This window comes from Schistocerca gregaria, chromosome 3 (genome assembly GCF_023897955.1).
Source record: "Schistocerca gregaria isolate iqSchGreg1 chromosome 3, iqSchGreg1.2, whole genome shotgun sequence".
Lineage (NCBI taxonomy): Eukaryota > Metazoa > Arthropoda > Insecta > Orthoptera > Acrididae > Schistocerca > Schistocerca gregaria.
Genome location: NC_064922.1, coordinates 584,178,156 through 584,185,655, shown reverse-complemented (window position 1 = coordinate 584,185,655; position 7,500 = coordinate 584,178,156). Strand labels below are relative to the sequence as shown.

The following is a 7,500-nucleotide window of genomic DNA, read 5'->3' as shown; positions in this document are numbered from 1 at the left end:
AATGTGTGAAGTGCAGCCACCACCTCCTCTACAGAGAAGGGGTAAACGTGCACTTCATTCACATATGGCTCCAACAATGCTTGTCGTGTTCTTCGCTGCTCCTCCGTATCCTCTTCTTCAACATCATCTGGTAGCAAAACGTTCAGCAGTACATTAGCAGTTTCCTCCCACGTTGTAGTACACCGGCCATCTTCCAACCGCAAAGTTGACAGCATCCCTGGAGATCTGATCTTCTCTCTCACAAGCTTGTATGGAACCCCCCATGGGTCCAGACCGAGCTGCTCGTTAACGAAATTCTGCCATGATTGCCTCCTTGCCTGCTGAATAGCATGCTGGTATCTATCCTTCAGGCGGCGATACCTCCTCAAGTGAAACTGTCTCTCTTCATGCCCAAAGCTCCTTTGATAGTTACTCCGCGCCCTCCTGACAGAGCGCTTGAGCTCGGTCAGTTCTGGGGACCACGGAGTAGCCTGCGTGCGAACATACCTCGCCACCCGGGGGACTGCTGCAGCAATAGCCGCCTCAATGGATGCCAGCAGATCGGCAACCACATCATCCACATTCTGTATTTCCGCCTCAGAGCCCAGCCCTGGAGGACGAAACTCCTGTGATAGTCGGTCCCAATCAGTTTTCCGGTAATTATACCTTTCCTCCCAATCCCCAGTATCTTCCACAACCTCAGTACAATACTCAAAGAATATACAATTATGGTCACTCACTGTGAGATTGTCAACAACTCTCCAGTCACAAACGTGCGGTGCCGAGCTCTGAGTTGCCAAAGTCACATCAATATTGGAAACAGCACCCGCCCTCCCTGAAAAGGTAGGTGGGTGTCCAGGTTGATTCATCACATCAAGATGCATTTGCATAATCAAGTTCTCGAGCTCGACACCCCGCTCATCCTGCTCCGCACTGTGCCACAGAGGAGACTTGGCGTTCGCATCCATACAGACTATTACAGACTTGCCTTGTAAAGTTCTGAGTATCCAGTCCAACTGATCCAAAAATCCAGTTATATGCTGCCGAAATTGACAGTATACATTAACAATGAAAACTAAATTCGTCAACAAATTAAGTTGCACCACAATCACATGTTCATTACAAAATTGTGTTAAAACAGTGGTCTTGATCAGTTTATTCAGCACTACAACAGCAGTCATAGGATTCTCCCCTGAGGAAACCACTTGCGCGGACGCAGGAAATCCGGGAATCCGACCAGCACAGGAGGCCGGCTCTTGGATCACAAGAATATCCAGTAACTCTTCCTCCGCTATCTTTCTCAGCTCTTGCGCAACCAGATGGCTGCGCATAGCATTAATCTGCAGCAACCTGAATCGCCCCATTAGCCAGGGGGATAGAAAACATGAAGGCGGCTAGCAGGCCAAGGCTTCGAAAAATCCGAGACATTTCGTCCATACATCTTGACCATATCTCTGTAAATTTTCTCTATATCAAATTTCCGGCCCCTTCTAGCAAACACCTTCTCCACCAAAAGTTTTAGATCATCAGGTTGCGTTGGAATATTAGCAGCATGCAAATGAATGCAGTCAACATCCTCCAAGGCTGGGTAAGTAATATCTTCCCCACCCCTATGCTCTGTTCTAACAAGCTGCCTCAGTGCAACAGTTAACAATGCAGGCTCTTCAAGCCTTGACAATCGCAACTTGAGGTCGAAATTATCATAGATGTCACCTGGACCAACTGCATTGTAAGATACACCGCCACCATCACTATTTACACATTTTACATCGGTAACATTCACAATATTTACATCTGAACCTTCACTACCACCACCACCTCCGACTTCAATAGGGACTAAAGACACACCATGTCGGTCTTGATTTGAGAAATCTTGGATCACAGACTCCTCCACACTGGCACTCAATGGCCGACAAGTTAGCCGACCCATAGCTGCCTCCAAGTCGACCTCCGTCTGGACGCCAACCTCCACCATCAGACTGCCCGTGGAACCCCGAACGTCGTCGGGGCAGAGTAAAGAACCTGTGGACAGAGCCTTATAAATTAACCTACCCCTCTCTGCGTCCCTCTTTTCTTTACTAGGTGATTTTTTCTTTGGCGCCTTACGGGTCGCCATAATCTGTCCTCTGTACAATCCTGTCTAAGAACATTCGGTAGGTGGGGCAATCCTTCGGTCCTCCACACTTCCTACCACGTTTCTTACATGGTATGCACACAGGAGGTCTGTCCTTGTTAGGGCAGTCCCTCCTTTCATGCCCCACCAGCCCGCAGTGAGCACATACAGCCTGATCTTCACTACAATATTTGTTTGTATGATTTAAGTCTTGGCACTTGGTGCATCGTGGCACCGCCAAGTAATCCTTAATGTTTAGTGCAGAGTATCCTACATATAACCTCCCGATTCTTGTTAATGGCTTCCAAAGTTCAGGTGAAACCTCCACCACATGATGCACAGTCAGCTTCTCCCTCGGCCCTACTTTAAATCGCAACCTGAACTGACTGTCAAACTCCTCCCTCGTCATAGACACATCAAAATTCTGTGTATATATCGCATCCAACAGGCTGTCCGCATTCATATGAGTAGGAACATCATACAGGCACATCAAAGGCCTGCGTTTCCTTGGCGGTTCACACTTAACCTTCTCCATCAATTCCTGATTTGCCATTATTCTTTGACTATCTTCTTGTGTAGCTGTCTCAACAATTAGTACATTTTTAGCAGTCCTGACCGTGTTAATTTTAATTTTGTCACGTTTGGGATTAATGCATTTTTCGAAAGCAGTCTTAACAGCACGTATATCCTCGCCTGCCTTTGGTTTAATAAATACAGTCGGGTATGTCTTTTTAATATTGTGCTCAATTGTTTCCCTTGCCGACGGTGCTCTAGCCACAGGGGCACTCGCAACCGCGGCATAAGACCGTGCCACTGCGGGCTGACCTCTGAGACGCTCATTCTCTTTCTCTAGTTCCAACAACCGACCCTCAAGTTGTGAGTGGGCCATCGCCCATCGAGCTACACAGTCCCTAATGTGATTAATCGCGTAGTTGCTGATCTTACCGTTTTTAACACTAGAATCCAGCAACTTCAAAAAGCGCGTGTGTCGCTCAGCGACAGTCAAATTCTCCTCCATCACCGAATCGCCCTCGAGCGCATTATCACTCTCTACATTTTCAGCCATATTGACGAATTAGAGAGTGAAAAACTTGACATCAAGTGGCGACAGCTGGCCCGCCCCAGGAATGGCGACAATTGTTGGACCGCCTGGGGCCTGGCCGCTGAGAGAAGAAGGAAGAGTAGGCGAGAGGTAAGATTGAAGTGGTTATATGTTGTGGATGTTAGAAGGATGTATCTGGTGTTGGTGGTGGCTGCCTCTCGCTAATAGAGATGTCTTTGCTGATGATGAAAACAAGTGCAACAAGTTGTGGTGTAATTACAATTCTAAACTGTAAACAGCGATGTAATATAGAGACTGTAGATCAGTAGGGTTGGTGGAGGGAAGTTTGTGTCTCTTGCAGTGGTTTTGTGGATTGTAGCGGCCCGCCTCCTCGTGGCTAGGGACGGGCAACTCCCTGGGAATAGCCTAGGGAGGCTAAGAGGCCGATTATTTTGTTAGAGAGCAGAATGCTCATTTTAGTTAGTTGTTATGTTTCATAAATGTAACCACTTTTGTAACAGTAGTTTTGTGTAGTCTGTAGTACGCCCACGCATAATTGTTAGTAAGTGGGCTTTTGTATGTATAATAAATACTGAAAAAAAAAAAAAAAAAAAAAAAAAAAAAAAAAAAAAAATACTGTCCCAATACATGCTCTGGACGGCGGGCCGCGAGACGTGACGCTCGGTGGCAAAGAGTGCGCCGCTGAGGATATAGAGGGTCCGTCCCCCCGCACAGTGGTGACGGTGTGCGGGTAGTGTTTCCGACACCGCTTCCTGCGGTGGCAACGCTGGGGCAGAGTCGATACTCGCCCACTGGTGGAAGGTAAGCATTCTGCTTTACATCAGTACATAACTAATATTTCAGTCGTCTGACGTCCCTCCTTAGTAAATGATGCAGGACCACATACATAGATGATACATACTGTAAACTGGGGAGGACAGTGTGAACCGCACTCGACCCAGTCACCCTATCTCACAGTCCACTCTGTGTGTAACAAAGCGAAAGCACCAAAGCACTATCGTTCAACAACATCCATTTTATCCTCGCTGCCACAGGACACTATCCAAAGAACGACAAGAGGAACGTCACGTCCACTAATAAGACAGAATGTCTCACATCACCCGCAAACAACGCAGCTCAAATCAGCCAGCAACATCCACAGTGGTCCACCCAGTATCAACACAGGACGCAACGCCACGCCACAACACAAAAGGTACAAGTAATAAAATACCCTTTGGCCACACCCCTTATAAAGGCATCGAACCAACCCACCACCTGACACCAGCCAAACGTACATCCTGATTTGACACATCTCTGGCAACCTAACCCACGTTGGCCCTTAACCTAACCCACGTTGGCCCTTAACCTAACCCACGTTGGCCCTTAACCTAACCCACGTTGGCCCTTAACCTAACCCACGTTGGCCCTTAACCTAACCCACGTTGGCCCTTAACCTAACCCACGTTGGCCCTTAACCTAACCCACGTTGGCCCTTAACCTAACCCACGTTGGCCCTTAACCTAACCCACGTTGGCCCCTAACCTAACCCACGTTGGCCCCCTAACCTAACCCACGTTGGCCTCTTAACCTAAGTTACGCTGCACCTTAACCTAAGTTACGCTGCACCTTAACCTAAGTTACGCTGCACCTTAACCTAAGTTACGCTGCACCTTAACCTAACTTACGCTGCACCTTAACCTAACTTACGCTGCACCTTAACCTAAGTTACGCTGCACCTTAACCTAAGTTACGCTGCACCTTAACCTAACTTACGCTGCACCTTAACCTAACTTACGCTGCACCTTAACCTAACTTACGCTGCACCTTAACCTAACTTACGCTGCACCTTAACCTAACTTACGCTGCACCTTAACCTAACTTACGCTGCACCTTAACCTAACTTACGCTGCACCTTAACCTAACTTACGCTGCACCTTAACCTAACTTACGCTGCACGTTAACCTAACTTACGCTGCACGTTAACCTAACTTACGCTGCACGTTAACCTAACTTACGCTGCACCTTAACCTAACTTACGCTGCACATTAACCTAACTTACGCTGCACCTTAACCTAACTTACGCTGCACCTTAACCTAACTTACGCTGCACCTTAACCTAACTTACGCTGCACCTTAACCTAACTTACGCTGCACCTTAACCTAACTTACGCTGCACCTTAACCTAACTTACGCTGCACCTTAACCTAACTTACGCTGCACCTTAACCTAACTTACGCTGCACCTTAACCTAACTTACGCTGCACCTTAACCTAACTTACGCTGCACCTTAACCTAACTTACGCTGCACCTTAACCTAACTTACGCTGCACCTTAACCTAACTTACGCTGCACCTTAACCTAACTTACGCTGCACCTTAACCTAACTTACGCTGCACCTTAACCTAACTTACGCTGCACCTTAACCTAACTTACGCTGCACCTTAACCTAACTTACACTGCACCTTAACCTAACTTACACTGCACCTTAACCTAACTTACACTGCACCTTAACTGTCACATGTAACGTCACAGGAATGTAGCTTTGCCTAACAGCAACCCTCTGAACATAGTTCACTGCTTGGATCCTCTGGTGTCATGTGTATTTCTCGATGCCATGGTGCGTACCCTCACGTAAATGTCTTTCGAGTGTTGCGTACTTTCTACACAGTCCCGCTAACCACTGGAAGGGTGTAACGCTACAGAACGAATATCGCCCTCCCCTCCTGCCCTTCCAAGCTGGTCGGTCAGGCGTTTGTTTGTGAAATGAGCCTTGCAGCTGTTCAGTTGCATTCGGTTGTCGATGCAGTCAGTGTACGTTGTGGTACGGCCTGTGTGGACTGTCCGCTGATGTACGCGTAACCCACACTGATCATCCGTCGTTACGTACTGAGTGACATAATGTGGCACATGCTTGACCGTACACCGGCTGCGCCCTACAATGGCGAATCATAAGGGCCATATGTTGTGCACGATGCTACTTGTCCTGTCTCCCCATGACAGCGAGATTGCACTGTTGTACGCCGTAGAGACATGTGGTAGGTACGGACGAAAGTATTGCATGTTGGGCCCCCCCCCCTCCCTCTGCCGGGAATCAGCGTGAGCCGTCTGTTGATGTAGCGACGAGGGTTTTCCTATTTAATCGTATTGCCCCACACAACATGATACCACGGTGGACCGCGTTCCACATCTGCGACATGCTACAGAGGCCGGTTGACAGTCGACCGCGCAAGGGACATTGCACACGTGCGCGGACCATCTTCCACGTGTTCTCTCGTGTACATGCCGCAGTGTGTATGTGGGCTGATGTAGCGTGTCGTGACACATAACATGCAGGCATGCCAGAATCGTAGATTTCGCAAATGTAGATTGACGTATACGTTTGCTGCCAAAGATCCGCAAATGAACTGGAAATCAGTTGTTGAGCGGTTGTTCGCGCTGCAGGTGCATCGGTGATAGCGACGATCGGTACATCTGTGAACCGGTTGTTTCGGCGGTACCCGCCATGCCCCCGAACCTGAGTTGGCCATGTGGGTATGAAGCGATACGAGGCTGTGGCTTGGTGGGACAGTCCCCGGCCGGTGAGGGGGGGCCGCCCGGCGTGCTGGCCGCGCGCTGCGTGAGCGCACGCACTACAGCCGGCTGGTGGGGGGCGCCCAGTGGCAGGAGCGCCGGCCGACGGGCCCGGCTGGCGTCCCAGCTACGCGCCGGCGCACCCGGCGCGCGGCGCCAGGCGGCCAAAGTGGGTTCTGCCGAGCCCGGTGCGAAGCGCGGTGGACATCTGCAGTGTGCTGGTCCGATTGCGGACTGTGTGCGTTGAGGATGCGCCGCCGCCCGGCACTCGGCGTCGCGACGCCGTCTGCTGCTCGGTCGCCCCCAGCGGTTCTCGCAGGTGGTTTGTATCGCAGCTCTGCGGACGTGTTGGCGCGTGCGCTGTGCTGGGAGAGTTCGCTTCTGCACCCAAGTGGGGCTTTGCCCTTCTGTGGCGCTGGCGTTGGAGCTGCCGGTCACCGTAGGTGGCGCGTGTTGTTTCCCGCCGGCAATGCCACGACAGCACGCTCCCGGGCCTCTGTCGGCAGCGGCAAGCTCAGTTGGGAGCACGGGTGTTCGCACTGAAAGCGTCTACTCGCCTATCTCCGGGCGATTGCGCCTCTCTCGAACCCGACCAAGTACTTAGGACGGCGCTGCGCGCCGCCGGGACCTGAGAGGGTTTCGAGGTGTATCGTGCAGGGGAGCTCAGCCTCCTCCTGTTTGCAGAATAATTGAGCGGACGCTTGCGTGTTCGCGCGGGCCCTCGGGACACACTCCCGGGCGGCCGGCTGCTCAGCTCTCGTTGACGCAGCTCCCTGGTTGATCCTGCCAGTAGTCA

At 50.5% G+C, this 7,500-nt stretch overlaps 1 non-coding gene across 1 annotated transcript in view; it reads left to right on the top strand.

Moving 5' to 3' along the window:
• Positions 1-7,474: 7,474 nt before the first annotated feature.
• Positions 7,475-7,500, top strand: part of LOC126357221 (small subunit ribosomal RNA) — a 1,893-nt gene continuing 1,867 nt past the window's right edge. The window contains exon 1 of the ribosomal RNA XR_007566171.1: positions 7,475-7,500. This exon is cut by the window's right edge and continues 1,867 nt beyond it. This is a non-coding gene — a ribosomal RNA (small subunit ribosomal RNA).